Source organism: Balaenoptera physalus (genome assembly GCF_965194825.1).
Source record: "Balaenoptera physalus genome assembly, chromosome: 14".
Lineage (NCBI taxonomy): Eukaryota > Metazoa > Chordata > Mammalia > Artiodactyla > Balaenopteridae > Balaenoptera > Balaenoptera physalus.
Window position 1 is genome coordinate 57,920,455 of NC_138893.1, and position 23,089 is coordinate 57,943,543.

General features: G+C 37.6%; 1 long non-coding RNA gene across 1 annotated transcript; it reads left to right on the top strand.

Annotated features, from left to right (window-relative positions):
- The first annotated feature begins 6,197 nt into the window (after positions 1–6,197).
- LOC309642533 lies at positions 6,198–22,640 on the top strand. Its single transcript, XR_014253246.1, has 3 exons — positions 6,198–8,338; positions 8,371–17,886; positions 17,983–22,640. It is a non-coding gene; the product is annotated as an uncharacterized lncRNA (long non-coding RNA).
- The last annotated feature ends 449 nt before the right edge of the window (positions 22,641–23,089 follow it).

A 23,089-nucleotide genomic window follows, 5' to 3' on the forward strand; every position in this document is an offset into this window, starting at 1 on the left:
TGCGCAGTGGTCGTAGAGGGCCGGGCAGGTTTCGGCGAGCGGGGCGGCGCGGAGGGGTTTGTGGGAAATGTGAGGCGAGAGCCGCCAGCTTTGGGAGGAGAGGGGGGCTTCGTCCCACCGCCATCTTTGTGGTGGGTTTTTCTGAAGTCGAGCGGCTCTGCTTATCGTCTTTCTTAAAGAATGGATTTCCTGATCTGAATTTCATTATTACACTGAAAAGAACTCTTGAAAGTTTTTCCCCGATCTTGCATATTATTTTGGACTTCTTTTGTGGAAAATTTCCATTTTTTCAGCTTCCACAATCCCTTTCTCCTGGGGGTTTCTCTTCTGTTTCGCTTGTTTGTTTGTACCCCCCCCCCATTCCCCACTGTCTCTTCCCTTCCCCCGCGACTGCTATTTTGCTGTTTCTTGTGGGCCACTTCTCGGAAATGAATGAGTTGCTTGATGGGAAGTTTGGATGAGCTGCCCCAAGATCATCTGAAGAAAATTAGGAAAGCAATGAAAGTTTGTTCCAATTCTAAATTAATGATTGAGAGGCATGGCTTAGATGAATTACTGTTTCCACAGTTATTAGTTTAGGACTAAATGAGGGACCCCTCGTAACTCCGTATTATGCTGCTTTGGCTGAGGTGTGGATATACTGGTGACAAAGTTCAATGAGTTGCGATTTACTATTTTTTTTGCTATGAAAACAAGCACATAATTAATTCTCACGCTTAAGGTAGTGATCAGCTGGGTTTCTTTAAAGATTTTTTTGGTGTGGACCATTTTTAAAGTCTTTTATTGAACTTGTTACAATATTGCTTCTGTTTTATGTTTTGGGTTTTTTTTGGCCAGAAGGCATGTGGGATCTTAGCTCCCCAACCTGGGATCGAACCCACACCCCTTGCATAGGAAGGTGAAGTCTTTTTCTTTTTTTTAAAAATTAATTAATTTATTTATGTATTTATTTTTGGCTGAGTTGGGTCTGTGTTGCTGCGCCCGGACTTTCTCTAGTTGCAGAGAGCGGGAGCTACTCTTCATTGCGGTGCGCAGCCTTCTCCTTGCGGAGCATGGGCTTCAGGCGCCTGGGCTTCAGTAGGTGTGGCTCGCGGGCTTGAGAGCGCAGGCTCAGTAGTTGTGGTGCACGGGCTTAGTTGCTCCGCGGCATGTGGGATCTTCCTGAACCAGGGCTCGAACCCGTGTTCCCTGCATTGGCAGGCGGATTCCCAACGACTGCGCCACCAGGGAAGCCCTGGAAGGTGAAGTCTTAACCACTGGACTGCAAGGGAAGTCACTCCAGACAGTCTAATCATCTGTGAATGTGAATGTTGGAAAAAGTTTCTCCTTTTCCCATCCTAGGCTTTAGGCCTTACTGGGTTGGCTAAGACCGCTAATGTAATATTGATACTGGATATGCTTGCCTTGTTCTGGTTTTTAAAAGGACATCTAACCTTTTACTGTTAAGAATGATGTTTTGGGGATTTCCCTGGTGGCCCAGTGGTAAGAATCCGCCTTCCAATGCAGGGGATGCTGATTTGATTCCTGGTTGGGGAACTAAGATCCCACATGCCGTGGGGCAACTAAGCCCACGCACCACAACTACTGAGTTCTCGCGCCTCAACGAGAGAGCCTGTGTGCTGCAAACTACAGAACCCATGCACTCTGGACACTGTGCACCACAACTACAGAGCCCAGGCGCCCTGGAGTGTGCGCCCCACAACTAGAGAGAGAACCCACACGCCACAACTAGAGACAAGCCTGCACGCTGCAATGAATGATCCTGCACACCTCAACCAAGAACCCGCATGCTGCAACTAAGACCTGACGCAGCCAAAAAATAATAATAAAAAAGCCATCACTAAAAAAAAAAGATGTTTTTTCACCTAGAAGAGAACATAGGCAAGACATTCTCTGACATAAACCGTAGCAATATTTTCTTAGTCTCCCAAGGCAAAGGAAATAAAAGCAAAAATAAACAAATGGAATCTAATCAAAGTTATAAGCTTTTGTATAGCAAAGGAAACCATAAACAAAATGAAAAGACAACCTACAGACTGGAAGAAAATATTTGTGAATGATACGACTAAAAAGGTCTTAATTTCCAAAATATACAAACAGCTCAGACAATTCAATATCAGAAAAACAACCCAATCAAAAAATGGGCAGAACTAAATAGACATTTCTCCAAAGAAGACATACAGATGGCCAATGGGCACATGAAAAGACGCTCAACTTTGCTAATTATTAGAAAAATGCAAATCAAAACTACAATGAATGGGCTTCCCTGGTGGCGCAGTGGTTGAGAGTCTGCCTGCCAATGCAGGGGACACGGGTTCGAGCCCTGGTCTGGGAGGATCCCACATGCCGCGGAGCAACTAGGCCCGTGAGCCACAACTACTGAGCCTGCACGTCTGGAGCCTGTGCTCTGCAACAAGAGAGGCCGCGATAGTGAGAGGCCTGCGCACTGTGATGAAGAGTGGCCCCCGCTGCTGCAACTAGAGAAAGCCCTCACACAGAAACGAAGACCCAACACAGCCAAAAATAATAAATAAATAAATAAATAAATTTATTTTTAAAAAACTACAATGAGGTGTCATCTCACACCGGTCAGAATGGCCATCATCAAAAAGTCTATAAATAATAAATGTTGGCGAGGATGTGGAGAAAAGGGAACCCTCCCACACTGTTGGTGGGAATAGAAATTGGTGGAGCTACTATGGAAAATAGTATGGAGGTTCCTCAAAAAATGAAAAATAGACTTATGATATGATCCTGCAGTCCCACTCCTAGGCATATATCTGGAAAAGATGAAAACTCTAATTTGAAAAGATACATGCACCTCAGTATTCATAGCAGCACTATTTACAATAGCCAAGACATGGAAGCAACCTACGTATCCCTCTACAGATGAATGGATAAAGAGGATGTGGCATATATATATACACACACACACACACACACACACACACACACACACACAAAATGGAATATTACTCAGCCATAAAAAGAATGAAATATTGCCATTTGCAGCAACATGGATGGACCTAGAGATTATCATACTAAGTGAAGTAAGCCAAAGACAAATATTATATGATATCACTTATATGTGGAATCTAAAAAATAATACAAATGAACTTATTTACAAAACAGAAACAGACTCACAGACATAGAAAACAAAATTATGGTTACCAAAAGGGAAAGGAGAGGGGGTGACAAATTAGGAGTTTGTGATTAGCAGATACAAACTACTATATATAAAACAGATAAAAAGGGTTTACTGTAGTACAGGGAACTATATTCAATATATTGTAATAACCTATAATGGAAAAGAGTTATAGATATCTGAATCACTTTGCTGTACACCTGAAACTAATATTGTAAATCAACTATACTTTGATTAAAAAAAAAGAATGGGGGCTTCCCTGGTGGCGCAGTGTTTGACAATCTGCCTGCTAATGCAGGGGACACGGGTTCGAGCCCTGGTTTGGGAAGATCCCACATGCCACGTAGCAGCTGGGCCCGTGAGCCACACCTACTGAGCCTGCGTGTCTGGAGCCTGTGCTCTGCAACGAGAGGCCACGATAGTGAGAGGCCCGCGCACTGCGATGAAGAGTGGCCCCCACTTGCCGCAACTGGAGGAAGCCCTCGCACAGAAACGAAGACCCAACAGAGTCATAATTAATTAATTAATTAATTAATTAATTAATTAATTAATTAAAGGTGCTAATAATTTTTTTAAAAAAAATGATGTTTTTTAAAATGTTGTTTTTCATAGTGTTTTGGTAGTTACACTTTTTTCAGGTGAAAGAGGTTTCCTTCTGTTTGCACTTTGCTAATGATTGTTATCATGAATGGATGTTGAATCTTTATAAAATGCTTCCTTTTTTGTTAAGTTTTTATCATAATTGGATGTTGAATTTTATCAAATGATTTTTTTCCTACACCTATTGAGATACATTTTCTTCTTTAATCTGTCCGTGTAGTTAATCATATTTATGGATTTTCTAACGTCAAACCAATCAATAATTTAAAAACTTCCCACAAAGTGAACATCAAGTCCAGAGAGTTGTTTAGGCAAATTCTACCAAACTTTCACAGAATAATTCCAGTCTTGTTCAAACTCTTTCCAGAGACTAGAGGGAGACAAAATACTCCCTAACTCATTCTATGACACTGTTATAACCTTGATACCAAAGCAAGTAAGGACAAGAAAGGAAAATTACAGACCACTTTCAATCATGAACATAGATATAAAACTTCTAAATAGACCATAAGCTAACAGAATCCAAAAAGGTGATGTAGAACCAGCTGGTGCTTGAAAAAAAAATACTCAAAACAAATACAACACACAAAAAATAACTCCAGAGGTGTTTATCTGTATAACTAAAGCAACTGTGAGACTGAATCTGACAGTCATTTTCTATTGGAAACAAGATACTTTCCCTTGCTAATCTTTATTTTTCCCTTCATTAAAAGGGAAGTGATGGACTTCCCTGGTGGCGCAGTGATTAAGAATCTGCCTGCCAGTGCAGGGGACACGGGTTCAGTCCCTGGTCTGGGAAGATCCCACATGCCGCGGAGCAACTAAGCCCGTGCGCCACGACTACTGAGCCTGCGCTCTAGAGCCCGCGAGCCACAACTACTGAGCCCACATGCCACAACTACTGAAGCCTGCGAGCCTAGAGCCCGTGCTCCGCAACAAGAGAAGCCACCGCAACGAGAAGCCCACGCACCACAACAAAGAGTAGCCCCCGCTCACCACAACTAGAGAAAGCCCTCATGCAGCAACAAAGACCCAACGCAGCCAAAAATAATAAATAAAATAAATAAATAAATTAATTAATTAATTAATTAAAAAGGGAAGTGAACAGCTTGGACTTAGAGATAGTGAGTTAAAACAGAAATAAGGAGATACAGAAAAAGACTATACCAGGTTGAATTGTGTCCTCCCCCAAATTCATATCCACCCAGAATCTCAGAAAGTGACCATGTGAGGATGGAGGCGGAGATTGGTTTGATGCATACACAAGCCAAGGAATGCCAGGGATTGCAGGCAACCATCAGAAGCTAGAAAAGGCAAGAAAGGATCTTACCCTAGAGAGCCTTCAGAGACAGCACATCCCTGCTAATTCCTTGCTTTCAGACAGCTAGCCTCCAGAACTGTGAGAGAATAAATTTCTATTATTACAAGACACCCAGTTTGAGGTACTTTGTTATCGTAGTCCTAGGAAACTAATAACAGATTATGATGCTATAAAGTGGGGTGCTGCTGTGACAAATACCTAAAAATATGCAAGTGGCTTTGGAATTGGATAGTGGGTAGAGGCTGGAAGAATTTTTAAGTGCATGATAGAAAAAAGCCTAGATTGCCTTGGAGAGATGGTTGGTAGAAATAGAAGTTAAACATAATTCTGGTGAGGGTCTAGAAGGAAGAGAAAACTGTAGAGAAAGCTTCTGTAGTCTGAGGGCATACAAATATCACTAACAGAATGTTACTAGAAATATGAATGATAAAATGCTTCTGATGAGGTGCCAGATAGAAATGAGGAACATATTAATGAACACTATAGGAAAAGTAATCCTTGTTATAAAGCAGCAGCAAACTTGGCTGAATTATGTTCTACTATTGGGTGAAAATAGAATTTATAAGCGATGAATTTGGATAGATTTCCAAGCAACATGTGGAAGGTGCAGACTGGTTTCTCCTTGTCACTTACAGTAAAATAAGAGAAGAGATAAATTGAGAAATAAACGGTTAAGGAAAACAGAACCTGCAAATGATGAATTGGAAAATTCTTAGCCTACCCAGATAGCATACTCTGGAAACAGGGCCAAGGGTGTGAGTGGACAACTCTTTGCTATAGAGATCAGGTGTGTGTAATTTATGGCTCCAATCAACCATCTCAGCAGCAGCCAGCAATAGACAAGTTTACCCAGGAATGCTTGTGTCTCATGGTGTGGATTCTCTTGACATCCACAGAAGATTGACAAGGTTCTGGAGAATATTACACCAACAGAAACACTGCCAGAGTAAGGTGGTTAAGTTGCCACACTCTCACTGTGGAGGGCCCAGATTCAATTCCTGGTTGGGGAACTAAGATCCCACAAGCTATATGGTGTGGCAAACAAACAAACAAACAAACACCACCACCAAAAAAACTGTAATAGATCTCTTAACTTAGTAATATCGTTTATGAACATGTAGTGTTCATTGATGAGAGCATCATATAAAAAGATAAGCATATCAAACTAGAAAAGTGTATAATTTGTACATCTAGTCAATATTGATACAGATGATTATAACATAATTTTAAACATCGTCTAATTTATCTGAGCAATATTTTTTATAATGTTAGTGGTTCTCTGAAGCAAACTAATAAAAAAGAAACCTTAAAAAAAAAAAAAAAAAAAAAAACACTGCCAGCCCGGATGGAAGGGGACAGAGACAGGATGAAATGAAGAAAGAATACCCTTGAGGGCAGAGCCATGAAGGCAGAGGCCAGAGAGGGTGGGGCTGGCACCTAGGAGGGCTGAGAGGATGGAGCATCAAGTCACAAAGGATTACTCTTAAGCCTTGAAGCCTAATAGAATTTGTCTTTCTGGGTGGTGAACTGTTTTAGGAAGGTAATCTCTTTACTCCTAACTTTTTTTTTTTTTTTTCCAGTTAAGGAATGGCAATGTCTATCCCATGGCTGTCCCATCATTGTATTTTGGAAGCAGACAGTTTGTTTTCTAGTTTCACAGGTCTGTGGACAGAGAAGAATTTTACCCCATGATGGACCATACCCAGAGTTTCACCCATACCTGATTTAGATGATTTAGATGATGAGATTTGGAATTTTTTTTAAGTTGACAATATTTTGGAATTAGATTTAGTGCTGCAATGGGTTAAGACTTTGGGGGACTTTGGGATGGGGTGAATGTATTTTGCACATGGGATGGATGCGAGTTTTGGGGGAGGCAGATGGCAGACTGTACTGAGTTGATAGTGTCCCCTCTAAAATCATGTCCAGTTTGAACCTCAGAATGTGACCTAATTTGGAAATAGGGTCTTCGCTAATGTAATTAGGTTGAGGTCATATTGGATTAGGATGGGCTGTAAATACAATCACTGGAGTCCTTACAAGAAAAGACAAAGACACACAGACACAGAAACATATGGAAAAAGGTCATTTGAGGATTACTGGCAACCACTAGTAGCTAGAGGACGCAAGAAGTATCCTCCATAGAGTGTTTCAGAGAAAGCATGGCCCTGCCAACACCTCGATTTCAGACTTCCATCTTGCAAATTTTGAGGGAATAAATTTCTGTTATTATAGGCCACTCAGTTTGCAGTACTCAGTTCAGCAGCTCTAGGAAATGAATACACAGGGCCACTGATACTTGTGAGAAATGCTTGTCAAATATAGGTGCTCAAAGGACTGAAAGCTCACAAGAGCATGGCAAAGTGGGCAAATGGACTAAATGTACGAGTTGTGAGGGAATGAAAAGGGTTACCAACTGACCTCTGCTCAAGGGTTATGTTGTAGGAGCTTGGGAAGGAGACAGAAACTGCAAAATGATTTAGTGGAAAAGCTTTGCCTTGGTATTTAACTTGCTGCCTAATGGAAACCGATTATATGCCTATTTACTCTTCATCTTTTGTAGCCCTTTGAATTTCCCTAGATAAATAGTGAAAGTATTCTGGCTTTTCAGTTTCTATGGTACTTTCAGCTATTTTATGTTCATCACAGGAAATTTGGCATGTTTTGTTATGACTAAAGCCGACAGAAATGCATTCTCATTTTTTAAAAAAAATTTACTTGTTTTTTCTTTTCACAAAATGTTTGTTGTTGAAAGTTTGAAAAATAGAAGTCAGCAAAAGGAAAAATATGCTAACAAAAGTTGACACACACACACACATTAACGTTCGTGTCACAGCTTGCGTTCTTTGGGAAGCTGACTCTGAGATGGAGACTAGCGTGCAGGATGCTTATTAAGGAATGGTCTTGGGATCAATACTTGTGCAAGGGAGGAGAAGGAAGCAGGACTGGGTAGAGGGAGAAGTTGAACTGAGATACAGTTCCAATCAACTAACCTGATGACAAAGTCTGGATCTCAGACGGCCCTTAAAACTGTCCCAAATTTGGGCATGAGGAACAGACACTTACACCTCCTACGTTGACCAGTCATGGAATAGGAACTAGCCTTCTAGGGAGGGATGATCTTGGGCCGGTTTTATTTAGGCAAAGTAATCCCCAAAGAGGGCTGAGAACAGAGGGCTATCTTCCTGAAGTACTTCCAGTGGCTGGGGGAATGAGTCCTCCATTTCTTGAGAGGCATCTGAGTGGCACATTGCAGCATCTACCACATATAGGTATAGAGAACTGCAGCATCTACCACATATAGGTATAGAGAACTGAGTTAATCATATTCTGCAATTCATGGCTGCTATGGACTGAATGTTCGTGTCCCCCCCCTAAATTCACAGGTTGAAACCCTAATCTCCAGTCTGTTGGAGTTTTGGATGTGGGGGCCTTTGGGAGGTAATTAGGTCTTGAGAGTGGGGTCCTCATAATGGGATTAGTGCCCTTAGAAGAGACATAAGAGAGATGATCTCTCTCTCTACCACGTGAGGATACAGCAGCAAGTTCTCCAGAACTGTGAGAAATAAAAGTTTGCTGTTAAAGCCACACCTTCTATGGTGTTACAGTAGTCCAAGCTGACTAAGATGGTGGCACTTTATCACCATCTGTTTTGGCAGCAATCTCTTTTTTATTTTTTTCCCTTTCAACAGATCCCTAGATCCATTCTTCTACCCTGATATGTTTGGTGTATATTCCTTGATTATGAACTATTATTGAAAAATATATAATACTGTTTTGTATATTTATGTGTTTTAAATTTATATCGGTGGTACTAAGCTGTAGTTCTTTTCCGTTTTCCATCAGTTACATTGATGATACTGTGCTATCGCTGTCTATAGTTGTGCTCCTTGCTGTTTTTCCCAATATTATGTTTTTCAGATTTATACATCTTATTGTATGTTCATCTAGTACATTGCTTCCAGATGCTTCATTTTACCTCCCCATCTTTTTTAGTGATGAAAACCCAAGTTAATTCCAACTCTCACTACCATAAGCAATTTTTGTACATATTCCCTTTAGGTAGAAAAGTTTAAATAAAAGGTATTTATGGGTTAAGGTAGATTCATATATCAATTCAAATAAAGCTAACTGCTGTAATAGATAAGCCTTAAAATCTCAGTGGCTTTACATAATGGAAATTTCTCGCACATATGAAGTTCATGATCCATAGAGTCATTCAGCGCCTAGACTGGTGGAGGCTCTGCCATCTTTTGCCGTGGTTCTAAATGTTGATAGCCAGCCAACATATGCGGAAAGAGAGAGAGAGAGTAGAGGACTGCATGGGAGATTTTTCCAGGCCAAGCCTGGAAATGGCATATATCACTCTACTCACATTCCACAGGCTTAGTCACACAGTTGTTCCTAACCAAAAGGGAGGCTGGAAAATATGGTGTAGTTGAGGGTCCAGGAGAAAAAGGAATTAGGTCTGTTGAGTGGGTGGCCAGTCTCTGCCATAGTTCACTCTTCTGGCAACCAATATCTGCTTCATTCTTCTTCCCACATAGTTTACACCACATCTTAAGAGAGACTACCCAAACTCTCATTCAGTCACTGCATGCAACTCAAGTTCCAGAATTTCCTGGTGATATGCAATTCTTTCCATCATAAGTGGTCAAGCCACCTATGAACTAAAGAGATAAGTTATTTGTACCTCTTCTCATCCCTACTCCCACACACGAAATATATTAATGGGACGGGGCTAGAATAGCTACAATTAAAAATTCTTATTTGGAAAAGGAAAAGATGGGAGACAGCAGTCAGGGGTTCATAGTAGTTATGAAATCCTCTGGGACTTGCATTGTGAATACCTCCTACCCTCGGGTGTGGGGTAATTTTTGATTAGATACTGATCCTGTTCCTGTTGAGGAGTTCCCTTGTCTATTGTTTCTCATGGTCCTTGAGTTAACCCTCCTGGATATTCTTCCTTGTCCATTTTCCTTCCTGGCCACAGCTGAAGAGGTAGCTGAGGAGTAAACCCTTCTTGGGGACTGCAGAGTTTTCTCACTCTGCTTGCAGCTATGCAGATTTGAAGACCTGAATTTTGAAGACCAGAAGAGTCAATGCTTCTTTAGTAGACTCTGTTTTTGGTTTTGGCCAGATAATTCCTTCAAAAACTTATTAGGTCTCTGATCAGTTTGCTTCTAGTCAATTCCTGGTGCCTGTAACCACAGTTAAATTCTTTCACAGACACAATTCTCAACCCTAATTTAATTTTTGCTTCCTTGATGCCACGCTTCTTTCTCTTACTATAATGATAGCTACATTAAGGCCATAAGGCTTGAGAAGGAGGGCCAACCTCTTAATTTATTCTTTGCTACCTGGCGAAGTCTTAATGGTCCTTGGTTGCACAAGAGTTTTCTCAATGCTATTTCCTTCTGTTTAGCTTTTGTGACCCTCCTAGGCCCCACGTTCTGGATACTCTTTATTCCCTTTCATTTCTGCTTGAAATTAGCTAATTCTTACCTGAGATTATCTTGTTTTCTAATATCTCGCTAAATACAATCAGTAACAACCATAACACACAGTTAATTTTTGTTTCCCCAATGTCTTCCCCTAAGCTATGGACCTGGTAAATACCTGGTCTGTCTTTCAAGTTATCTCTGACAACAGTTTACCATATATTTTGTCATTGCATATATGGGTCTCTATATCCATTTCCAACACTACCCCCCCAAATCATAATATTTTCCTCACTGCCTATCCACCATTAAGCCAATGCCACACAATTTAGATTTTCTTTTACAACACTCAACATCACAGTTCTAATTTCTGTATTAATTAAGGTAATACTAAACTACCAAAATTTCGGTGGCTTAATACAATAGAAATTTATTTCTTACACCATAAAGTCTATGTGATTGGGCTGTGGGGAGGGAAGGTTTTTTCCCACATGGTCATGCAGGGATCCAGGGTAACAGAAGTTCTGACTTTCCAATGAGTTTCTTCTAAGGTTGCCCTAGCTAGTTCTGTGCCGTGAGCCTAGAATACACATACATAAATATATCTCATTAATATTACGTGTTAAAATGAAAATATTTTGGATATATTACGTTAAAGAACATCTATTATTAAAATTAATTTCCCCTGTTCCTTTTTACTTTTTAAATGCGGTTACTAGAAAATTTAAAACAACAAAGACTTACCACTTTATATCCATCAGAATGACAAAAATAGGAAGTCAGACGTGGGGATGATATGGAGAAACCAGAACCCTCTTGCACTGTTGATAACATATGGGACTTGTTCAGTTTTTATTGGGGCACAGTCATGCCCACTCATTTATGTCTTGTCCACGGTTGCTTTTGTGCTATAACAGCAGAATTGAGTAGTTGCAACAGACAGTCTGGTTCCCAAAGTCTATAATATTGAGTATCTGGCTTTTCACAGGAAAAGCTTGCTGACCACTGGCCTAGTTGATAAAAACCTGTTGTTGTCGACATTACAAATATCTTCTGCAAATGCAATCCCTGGCTGTTTAACTTTTTCTATGGTTTTCTTTGTTGAAAAAAAAAATCCTTTAATTTAATGTAGTCAGATCCTTTAATTTGTACCTTAAGATTTGTGCTTTTTGGGTCTTTTTAAACAAGTTTTTCCATTCTCAAAGATCATAGAGATATACTCCTTCATTCTCTTAGCATTTCACACTTAGGCCTTTGATCCATATCAAATTTACCTTTTTAAAAATTGACGTGGGGGTTTCCCTGGTGGCACAGTGGTTAAGAGTCTGCCTGCCAATGCAGGAGACATGGGTTCGAGCTCTGGTCCGGGAAGATCTCACATGCCACGGAGCAACTAAGCCCGTGCACAACTACTGAGCCTGCGCTCTAGAGCCCATGAGCCACAACTACTGAGCCCGCGTGCCACAACTACTGAAGCCCGCACGTCCTGGAGCCTGCGTGCTGCAACAAGAGAAGCCACCGCAATGAGAAGTCTGTGCACCGCAGTGAAGAGCAGCCCCTGCTCGTTGCAACTAGAGAAAGCCTGCACGCAGCAACGAAGACCCAATGCAGCCAAAAAAAAAAACAAAACAAAAAAATGATGTGAAATTATTATCAAAATTAGTAGGATAAACTATTTTCCCTATAGCATTCATTAAATAATCCATTTTTCCCATTGTATTATGGTATTACCTAGAATTCCTATTTCATTCTATAATCTTGTGCAAGTTCTATGTTTCAGTTGCCTCATCTGTAAAATGATGATAATAACATTACTTACCCCATGAGGTGACTGGGCAGATTAATTGTGTTATTACAACTAAAGTACTTAGGATAGTACCTGGGATAAAAAGTCTACAGTAAGTATTGGCTATTACTATTTGTATTACCTCTTTCTGTGATATGTGTATCGTGTGTGTGTGTGTGTGTGTGTGTGTGTGTGTGTGTGTGTTTCATGGCAGGTGGCAGATATGCAAGAGAAGACAAGCCATGAAACACATGTAAAGCCTCTGCTCATGTCACATTCACTCACATTCCATTGACCAAAGCAAGTCCTATGGCCAAGCCCCAAAACAGTGGGGTAAGGATATCTGTCCATAGTGAAACTATGGCAGGGGCCAAAAAGAAAGGAAGAATTGTGACAATATTGTCTTCCACATTATTATTGTTGCTGTTCTTATTATTTAAAAAATTCCCATATATCCCTGGTTTGTTTTTGAATTTCAATTCTGTTTCAATGGTCTATTTGCCTGCTCCTGCAATAGAAGCATATGTTTTTATTATTATAACTCTGTAATATACTTTCATATCTTGTAGGTTAGGTTTCCTCCTCTTTGCTCTTCTTTTATAAAATTGACTTTTCTATTTGTGGAATTTATTTTTCTACATAAATATTAGAAAAAGTTTGATTACCTCATAAATTCTGGAATTCTAACTAGAATTGCTTTTATTGATTAATTGGGGGAAAGACTGACATATTTACAATGTGAATTAAGATGAGAGACTACCTTATACTCATTAGATCATTAGATAATATTAGGAGCGGGTGAGGATACTGGGAAACCATTTATGGTTGAATGATATAGTGCTGCCATTCTGGAGAACAGTCTGTCAATGTTTAATAAAGTTTATGTGTATATGCTATGATGTAGCAATTCCTCTCAAGAGTTTTTACCTGATGCACAAGTAGACATGCACAGGATGTTCATTGCAGTTGCTTATGGTAGTCAAGAGTTGGAGACAACTTACATGTCCTTCATAAAGGAATGGATAAGGAAAATATATAAGCATATGATTGAATATGATGCAATGATCAGAAGAAATGAACTGGATTTTCATACAGCAACATAAATAAGACCTCATAAACAAGATTGTACAAAAATTGAAAAAGAATGCAATTGATAGAATAGTTTCACGTATGTAAATTAAGAAATACACAAAATAATACCACATATTTTCAAGGACAAATACATGTATTGAAAGGTAGATTGGAAGGACATACATTATATAATACATAAGAAAGAGACCTTATGATGGGATGTAGAAAGAACATGGAATTGGAGACTGGGGACAGAAATAAAGGAAAAAGACAATAAATATTACATTTTTTAAAATGTTAATGGGTCTTAACTTGAATGGATAATGATAGCTTGTCATGAAATTAATATTATCAATTCAATTCTATACACATGAGGTAAAAAAGAAGGCTCTGCTAATAGTTTACTAAGGTATAACATTTTTTGAAAGGATTCTATTTTTATTTTGTAAATATTTTAGTTTATCTATACCAATATGAAATAAATGAAATAAAATTAACATTTTGCTTCCATCTTTTAAAATTGCAAATTACTTTATTAGGTTAGTGTAGCATATATTTACTTAATAAGAGCATTTCTATTCCTATGAAAACCTTACCACATTCTCTTTTTGCTTCAATCGTGAACAAAATTTGTTTTCAATGTCCTTTATTAATTGCATGTTTGTTTTTATTGTGTATATTTTTCTCATTTGTTTCTTGACAAAATAGTCCAATGGCAAGTTCTCTTAATTAATTTAAATTCACATTTTGTCAAAAGGCACACTAATTACTATACAGTTAGTATTTAGAGATCATCATATACCTGATTAAAAAAAAGAGAGAGAAACTCTCTTATTCAGCAATCTAACTTCCTTAAGCAAAATCAATAGCTTCACTGAAGGGGAAGCTCTAAAACTCTGTGGTTGGGATTTCTACTTTTAGCATGGTAGAGTAACTTATGTCAGAAAAATGCATCCTTTCAGAATAACTAGAGAGAAGTTGGATAAAACAACAGCAAAAACAAATAAAATCTCTTTATGGGTATCGGAAAGCTGATAAACAACTTAGAACTTGAGAGGTCAAGATTCTGGAGAGGAGAAAACCACGGAGAGCTGAACTAACATTCTGCAGACATGTTTTTCCAAAGGGTATTTCACAATTCTGGGCTCAAGGAATGTGGCTGAACATGCAATAAAAGTCTTGGGCAAAGGACAGCTGCTGGAAGGCAGAAAAACCAACAGAGTATCTGGTAATCCTGTGGGTCTAAAGCAACACAAATTAGAGCCTGGAGGGGTAGAAAAATGAACTCAACTGGTCAGGTTTTTTTTTTTTTAAAGCATTTTGCTGAATTCTGAAGCTGTAAAGTATAGGAGGCAGAAAGTTTCTGAAAAGCAGAGTGGGGTTTCTGGCTGTCCCAGGCTACTTAGCAGTGAAGGATTAGAGTTCAAGACAAGCCATGGGAGAAGGACCCTGGGGAACTAGTCAGGCTTTTAGTTGGAACTTTGCAGGCTATGCTCTAGGGTGGGAGTGATGAAGAGGTAGAAAAAGCTTTAGTAAAACTGCAGCATAACCTTGGGTTAGCTCAGTCTGTGATTGGATTAAGGTGACCAGCCCTAACTCTACCTACCTAGCAGATGAAATGTTGAATCCTCTCTAGAGATTCCCTCATCATCCAGAATTTCTACAACTTTTCAACACAATATCTGACTGTCAACTAAAGAGTACTAGGCATGCCAAGAAATAGGACACAATAACCAAAAACATAAGGGAAAAACCAGACAGGTGATTCAGAATTATAGATATCAGTAAAATTTTTAATATAATTATGGTAAATATATTCAAGAAAATAGAGAAAAAGAAGGAAGAACTAGATTAAGAAAAAGAGAATTTCACCAGTGACAGATAGGACATAGTAAACAGGTCTAACATATATGTAACTGGAGTCCCAGTGGACTAGGAGAAAAAGGGAAAGCAAATGCTCCAAGATAGAAAAAGAAAATGTGGAAAAAAAGTGAAGGGTAGTGAAAAAGCTAAATATATGAATAAATATATAGATAAACATGAATGGATTCTGAGTGTATAAAACAACAGTAATGTTCTTTGCAATTTTAAAATATGTGGAATTAAATCCACGATAACACAGCAGACAGGAAATGGTAAATGGAATTAAAGTGTTCTAAAGTCTCAGCATTGTCAGGGAAGTAATAAAAGTAATAATTAATTTTAGACTGTGTGGTGGGTTAAATTGTGTTCCTCCAAAAAGATATGTGAAATGCTGACCCCAGATACTCAGAATGTTATCTTATTTGAAAATAGGGTCATTGGAGAGTTATTAGTGAAGTAGAGATAAGGTCATACTCCAGTATGGTGTTCTTATAAGAAAACAGCCATGTGACAACACAGAGACATAGGAAGAATGTCATATGAAGATGTAGGCAGAGATTGGAATGATGCATCTACAAACGAAGGAATGCCAAGGATTGCTGGCTATCACCAGAATCTAGAAGAGAGGCATGCAATAGTTCTCCCTCAGAGCCCTCAGAAAGAACCAACCTTTCTGACACCTTGTGTTTTGGACTTCTAGCCTCCAGAATTATGACAGAATACATTTCTGTTGTTTTAAGCCATCTAGCTTGTAGTACTTAGTTATGGCAGCCTTAGGAAATTAGTACATACGGTAATAAATTATAGTATTTAGGCTAACCACTAAAAGAATAGCTTAAAAAGTATAAATAACTAATAGATGGAAAATATAGCATTATTTAATAATAATAATATAGCATTATTTAACTAAACCAAAAGAAGATAAGAAATGAAAGATAAAAACCATCTGGGTGAGATGTAAAACAAGTAATAAGATAGTAAACATATTATAATATTATGCATTAATCATTACATTACATTAAGTGTACATTTAGTTACATTAAATGTAAATGAACTAAATATTTCAATGAAAAGATTGTCATATTGGTTAGAAAACAGAATCCTATTATATGCTGCTTATAAGAAACATACCTTGATATAAGAACACAGAAAATGTGAATCTAAAAGAATTAAAAAGAATTAATGAAATAAAAACTGATGTAGCTGTATCAATATCAGACAAGAACACGTTACAGCAAGAAATATTACTAGGAGTAAAGAGAAACATTTAATAATTTTAAAGACGTGAATCCTTCAGGAAGATATAACAATTTTAGATTTATATACACTCAATAAGATAGCTTCAAAGTACATGAAGCAAAAATTTGACAGAACTAAAAGGCGAAATAGGGAAATCCACAGTCACAGTGAAACACTTTAATGTGGATCTCTCAACACCTGTTAGAACAAGCAGACAAAATATCAGTAAGTATAAAGATTTGAACAACATGATTAACAAAACAACTGACATACATAGAACACTACACACAACAACATAATACACATCATTTCAAATGCATGTGGAACATTTATCAAAATTGACCATATGCTGGATCATAAAGCATGTGTCATAAAAATTTCAGAGGTTTGCAATAATACAGAATGTGTTCTTTGACCATAGTGAATTCAGTAAGAAATCAAAAACTGGTAACTAGCAAACCCTCAACTTTAAAGAAATTAAGCAATATAATTTTAAATAAGTCATGGCTCAAGTGAAAAATCATGATGGAAACTAGAAAGTATTTTGAATTGACTGATAATGAAAATATAACATATTAATACCCATAGCTGCTACTAATGCTGTGTTTATAGGGAAATATATAGCTTTAAATGTATAATCAGAAAAGAAGGAAGACTAAAAATAAAGAATCTAAATATTTATCTTGAAAAATTAGAAAACAACAGCAAAATATCAATAAATCTACAAAAGTAGAAAGTAAATAAAGATAAGAGCAGAAATAATTAAATATATAACAAATGCACAATAGAGAAAACAAACAGAACAAAAAATTGGATCTTTGAACAGACTAATAAATTTGACAGACTTATCAAGATAAGTCAAGGAAAAAAAGAGAGAAAGCACAAAATTTCAATATCAGGAATAAAAAGAAACTCCTACAGATCTTACAGACATTAAAAATATAATAAATGATATATACAACCCATGTTGTATAGTCTCGTATCTAAATAAGTTGATTCTGTAATTTAAAAAGTTCCCAATAAAGAAATCTTCAGGCCCACATGGCCTTATGTGTGATTCTTCCAAATATTTAAGGAAGAAATATTAATTTTATACAACCCCTCCAGAGAAGGGAAAAAGATGGAACACTTCTAACTTATGTTAAGAGGCTAGCATAACTTTTGGACTGAAGCTTGAAAAGGACATTTAAGAAATGAAAATTAGAGTCCAATCTCTTTCAAGAACAGATATATAAATATCCTAAACAAAATATTAGCACATTGAATCCATCAATATATAAAAAGGATGATATATCATGACCAAATTGGCTTTACATGAAAATTAATCAGTGTAACTCACCATATTAACAGAAAAAAGAGGAAACTCACGTGATGGTGTCAGTAGATACAGAAAAAGCATTTGATCATGCAATAATCATTCGTGATTAAAAACGCTTAGCAAATAGAGCTTCTTTGCTGTGCACCTGAAACTATCACAACATTGTTAATCAGCTGTACTCCAATATAAAATAAAAAGTTAAAAAAAAACTCTTAGCAAATAGAATAGAAGAAATTTATTTTATCTGATAAAGAATATCTAAGGGACTTCCCTGGTGGTCCAGTGGTTAAAACTCCGTGCTCCCAGTACAGGGGGTCTGGGTTTGATCCCTGGACAGGGAAGAAGATCTCGCATGCCACAACTAAATATCCCACATGCAGCAATGAAGATCCTGTGTGCTGCAACTAAGACACAGCACAGCCAAATAAATAAGTAAATATTAAAAAAAAAAGAATATCTACAAAAAAACCTAGAGAAAACATAATCCTTAAGAGTATTTAAAAACACCCCCTTGATATGGGCAATGAGACAAGCTTACCTTTTATCACTCAACGTTGTACTGGAGGTCTGAGCCAGTCCAAAAGAGTCAAGAAAAGGAAGAAGGAAACACATTAATCTCAGATGATATGGTTATGTGTGTAGAAAATCCAAAAGAGTTTATGAACTATTAAAACAAATAACTGAATTTAAGCAAGGTTGCAGGATACATGATCAAAATGTAAAAGTCAATTTGTGTTTTTATATACCAGTCACAAACTATAGCAAATAAAATTTTAAAAGATAAAATCTATAATTGCATAAAAAACACATCAGATATCTGGCAATAAATATAATGAAATATGGGCAAAACCACCATATCAAAAAACTACAAATCATTACTGAAAGAAATTAAAAATGATCAAATTAATAGAAGTCTATATCATGTTCATGAATTGGAAGACCCAGTTTGTAAAAATGCTGTATCAATCAGGGATCAACCAGAAAAGCAGAATCACTAAGACAAGATAAATAAATAAATACACACATATTATATATACATATAATATATATACATACATGTATATATATGTATAATATATGTATATATATATATATATGAGATTTGTGATAAGAATTTGACCTTACACAGTGTAGGAGTTGGTCAAAGAGTCTCTGTAAAGCTGTTGTCTTTGTGTCTCATGCTGGAGCTTGAAATCTGTATGGCAGGCAGCTGAGAAAGGAGGATGGTTATAAAGTTGGTAGAGCAAAGAAAAGCTGGAACACATGAGGACACATGAGTGAGCTCAGCTCTCACTGCCTCCAATCTTGGTGATGTGGGTGTCCTGCAGGAGATACTGGTGCCCACTACCAAGGAGTCAGAGAAGCTGAAAGAGGATTCAGAGGAAGCTGGAGCAATTGTAGGCCTGACTGCTGTTCCTATACCAGCAAAGTGAGCCAAGAGATAAGTGGCACTGTTCATGAGCTCTAACGATGCCTGCTCTGGAATTCTGAACATGAAAATCATGACTGTTGCGTCACTTCTGCCCTCCAAATCTCAGGCAAAAAAAATCTCCCATGGCTCACTCTAACCAAAAAGCAATCAGGGAAGGGAATTCTGGGACATGTAGTTTTGCTTACCTAAATTGACACATTATAAAGCCACCACAGATTATCAATTTTCCGCCAAATTGACTTATTGACTTAATCCAGTTCCAATAACAATCCCAGCTGTTGTTTTTATTCTCCCTGTAGAAATTGACAAGCTGATTCTAAGATTTATCTGGAAATGCAAAAGACCAAGAGCAGTTAATAGAACCTTGAAGAACAAGGCTTAGGGACTTACACTACCAGATATCAAGACTTGTTATATTGTTACAGTAATGAACATAATGGGCCCAAGGAGAGAAAAATAGAAAAAGGAAAGAGAAGAGAAAGTCCAGAAACAAACCTATATATATATTTATATACATATTTACCTCATTTGTGACAAAGATGAAACTGTAGTAGTGAAATGATGGTCATTTAAATAAATAGTGCTGGGACAACTTGATATCTGCATGAAAAAATGAGTTTTTTCCTTGCCTCACACCATACACAAAAAGCAATTGCAGGGGGATTATATCTAAATATAAAGGGTTAAATAATAAATCTCCAAGAAGAAATCATAGAGTAATATATTCATGAATTTGGAACTGGCAAAGAGTTTTAAAAACAGGACTCAAAGAATGTGCTAACCATAAAGAAAAAAAATGATAGGGACTTCCCTGGTGGCACAGTGGTTAAGAATCCGCCTGCCAATGCAGGGGACACGGGTTCAATCCCCGGTCCGGGAAGATCCCACATGCTGTTGAGCAACAAAGCCTGTGCGCCACAACTACTAAGCCTGCACTCTAGTGCCCGCGAGCCACAACTACTGAGCCTGCGTGCTGCAGCTGCTGAAGTCCATGTGCCTAGAGCCCGTGCTCCGCAACAAGGGAAGCCACCACAATGAGAAGCCCGCGCGTCCCAACAAAGACCCAATGCAGCCAAAGATAAATAAATAAATAAATATAAATCTTTAAAAAAAATGATAAATTGGATTTTGTTCATCAAAGATACCACTATAGAGTAAAAAGTCAAGCCCCAGAGTGGGAAGAGATGGTTACAATATATTTATATCTGACCACCGATTTGACAAGCCTCAGATATATAAAGAACTCCTACACATTAATTTAAAAAAGGATATGGGGGTTTCCCTGGTGGCGCAGTGGTTGAGAATCTGCCTGCTAATGCAGGGGACACGGGTTCGAGCCCTGGTCTGGGAAGATCCCACATGCCGCGGAGCAGCTGGGCCCGTGAGCCACAACTATTGAGCCTGCGTGTCTGGAGCCTGTGCTCCGCAACAAGAGAGGCCGCGATAGTGAAGAGGCCCGCGCACCGCAATGAAGAGTGGCCCCCGCTTGCCGCAACTAGAGAAAGCCCTCGCACAGAAATGACCCAACACAGCCAAAACTAAATATAAAAATAAATAAATAAATAAATAAAAAGATTACTATAAGAACAGATGTCTCAAGTTAATATTTTAAAAAAAAAGGATATAAAAAACTCTAGAAAAATGAACAAAAGATTGTAATGTTCTTAACCCGTAAGCATATAAAAATTTCAGTAGGAAATGCAATTTAAAACCACAATGAGATATCACTACTTACATATCAGAATGGCTACAATATAAAAGGACTGACTACCAAATGCTGGGGAAGAACTAGAACATTGGAACTCTTATACCCTGCTGGTGAGAGTGTAGATGGTTACAAACATTTCAGAAAACTGGCAATGTCTACCAAAGCTGAACATATGCAAATCCCATGACCCAGCAATCTCACTTCTAGGTATATCCCCACCCCAAGAAATGCATACGCATTTTGGTTTAAGAACTTCATAGAAGCACTATTCATGATAGTTCCAAACTAGAAAACACATGTGTCCATTAATAATAGAATGAATAAAAAGTTGTGCTATTTCACAACAGTGAAAACAACATGGATGAGACCCACAAACACAATGGAAAGCAAAAGAATTGAGAAGATTCATATAAGTTTCAAAAACAGGCAAAAGTCTAATAGCATTAGAAGTCAGGGTTATGGTCACCATCTTGGGCAGGTAACCAGGGGGGAGAATAATGGGCTTCTGGGTGGCTGTAGTACTCTAAGTCTTGATCTAGGTGTTGATTACTTGGGTGTAACCAAACAAATAGAAAATAGAATCTAAAAAGATAAAATCTACAATTGCACAAAAACATTTATATTCATTTCACTTTGTGAAAATTTATCGAGCTGTACGCTTAAAATTTGTGCACTTTTCTTTAGTTATGTTATACTTCAATAAGAAGTTTTCAAGGTGCTCAATTTTTCTACTAATCAAATAACAAATTATCAAATACTAATAAATAACAAAGCATGTGAGGGGGAAGAAACAATCTCATTGATGATCAGAGTAGAAATTGTAGCATATGATAAATTCTACTCAATGGATTATGTTTTAACTTAAAAGTATCTTTATCACCTGGGGAAAAAATGCAACACTAATGTCAACTATAAATAGCAGTAGCCAATCTTTTCTCCCAAATGTCAAACACTTAATTTTTATAATCAACAAATACTTTTTGATCTGAGAATATGAACAACAATTACAAAGAGATAATTTTTATATATGTCTTTCAGTCTTTCTTTTGGGTAAAACTCTTTATTTCTTTAAGAAAATTTTCAGATGTTGTTTAAGGCTACAAACTTGCAATGAGTAGTAAATAAGTCCTAGAAATTTGTGCATTAGCATAGTCTAGTGAATATAGACAACAATATTGTATTATAATCAACAAACTTGATAAGAGACTAGAACTTAATTGATCCAACCACTAAAAAGAAATGATAATTATGTAATGTGATAGAGGTGCTAATTATTGCTACAATGTCAATCATATTACAATATATAAATATAACAAATTAACATGTTGTACACCTTAAATTTATACATACTATAGGTTCAATTAAAAGGAGAAAAAATTCAACCAGAAACAAAAATAATTTCTCTGTTTTTTAAAAGCACATTACATTTTTAATATTTATTGACTTTTTCCAAAGTGGTGCCTAAAAAAAATGGAATCATAGATAAAAGCTTTGTATTAGTAAGTCTACTAAATGGCTGCATATATATATACTTCTCTGTAAAAGGTAGGCTTTAAAATTTGCAAATTGCTACAAGCTGGCATGGCTCTTACAGTTCTTGGTAAAGACAGCCATCTAGTGGAAATGGCTTTACTCATTTTTAGAGACTGGCAAATAGCATGAATATGAGCCTTCATCCCAACTACGAAGTGCAATGTTGGTTTAAGGCTTAAAAAGAAATATGAAAAAAGCGTTCATTTGCTTCCTTATGTCCAGGTCTGAAAGTGAAGTGGGGAAGGGGAGGCAAGTTGTGGGGTAGGGAGAGGAATTGGTGCTTTGCACATAGTCTGGGGAATAGGGTGCCATTAGAATAGAGAGAGCTCTGGACTCAAACATGCACTGCTTTGAGCTGCATCGAATGCTCTTTCAAGGAAGCAGAAGAAGAAAATTTTGCAGGATAGCAGGAAGTTTCCCAGTGGAAGCTGAACAACTAGCACCTAGTTGTCAGAAGTTCAGTTAGTTAGTAGTCATCAACCCAATTAGAGTTCCAGGTGAGTATTCCTTTAAGTTGATGGTTTAAATAACGAAAGCATTGCACTATACCAAATACACCCTAAAGGCTCCAATTCTGAGAAGGAATGGTGTAAAGCAGAGTCTGAATTAGGGGTGAGAAAACCTGAGTTAGG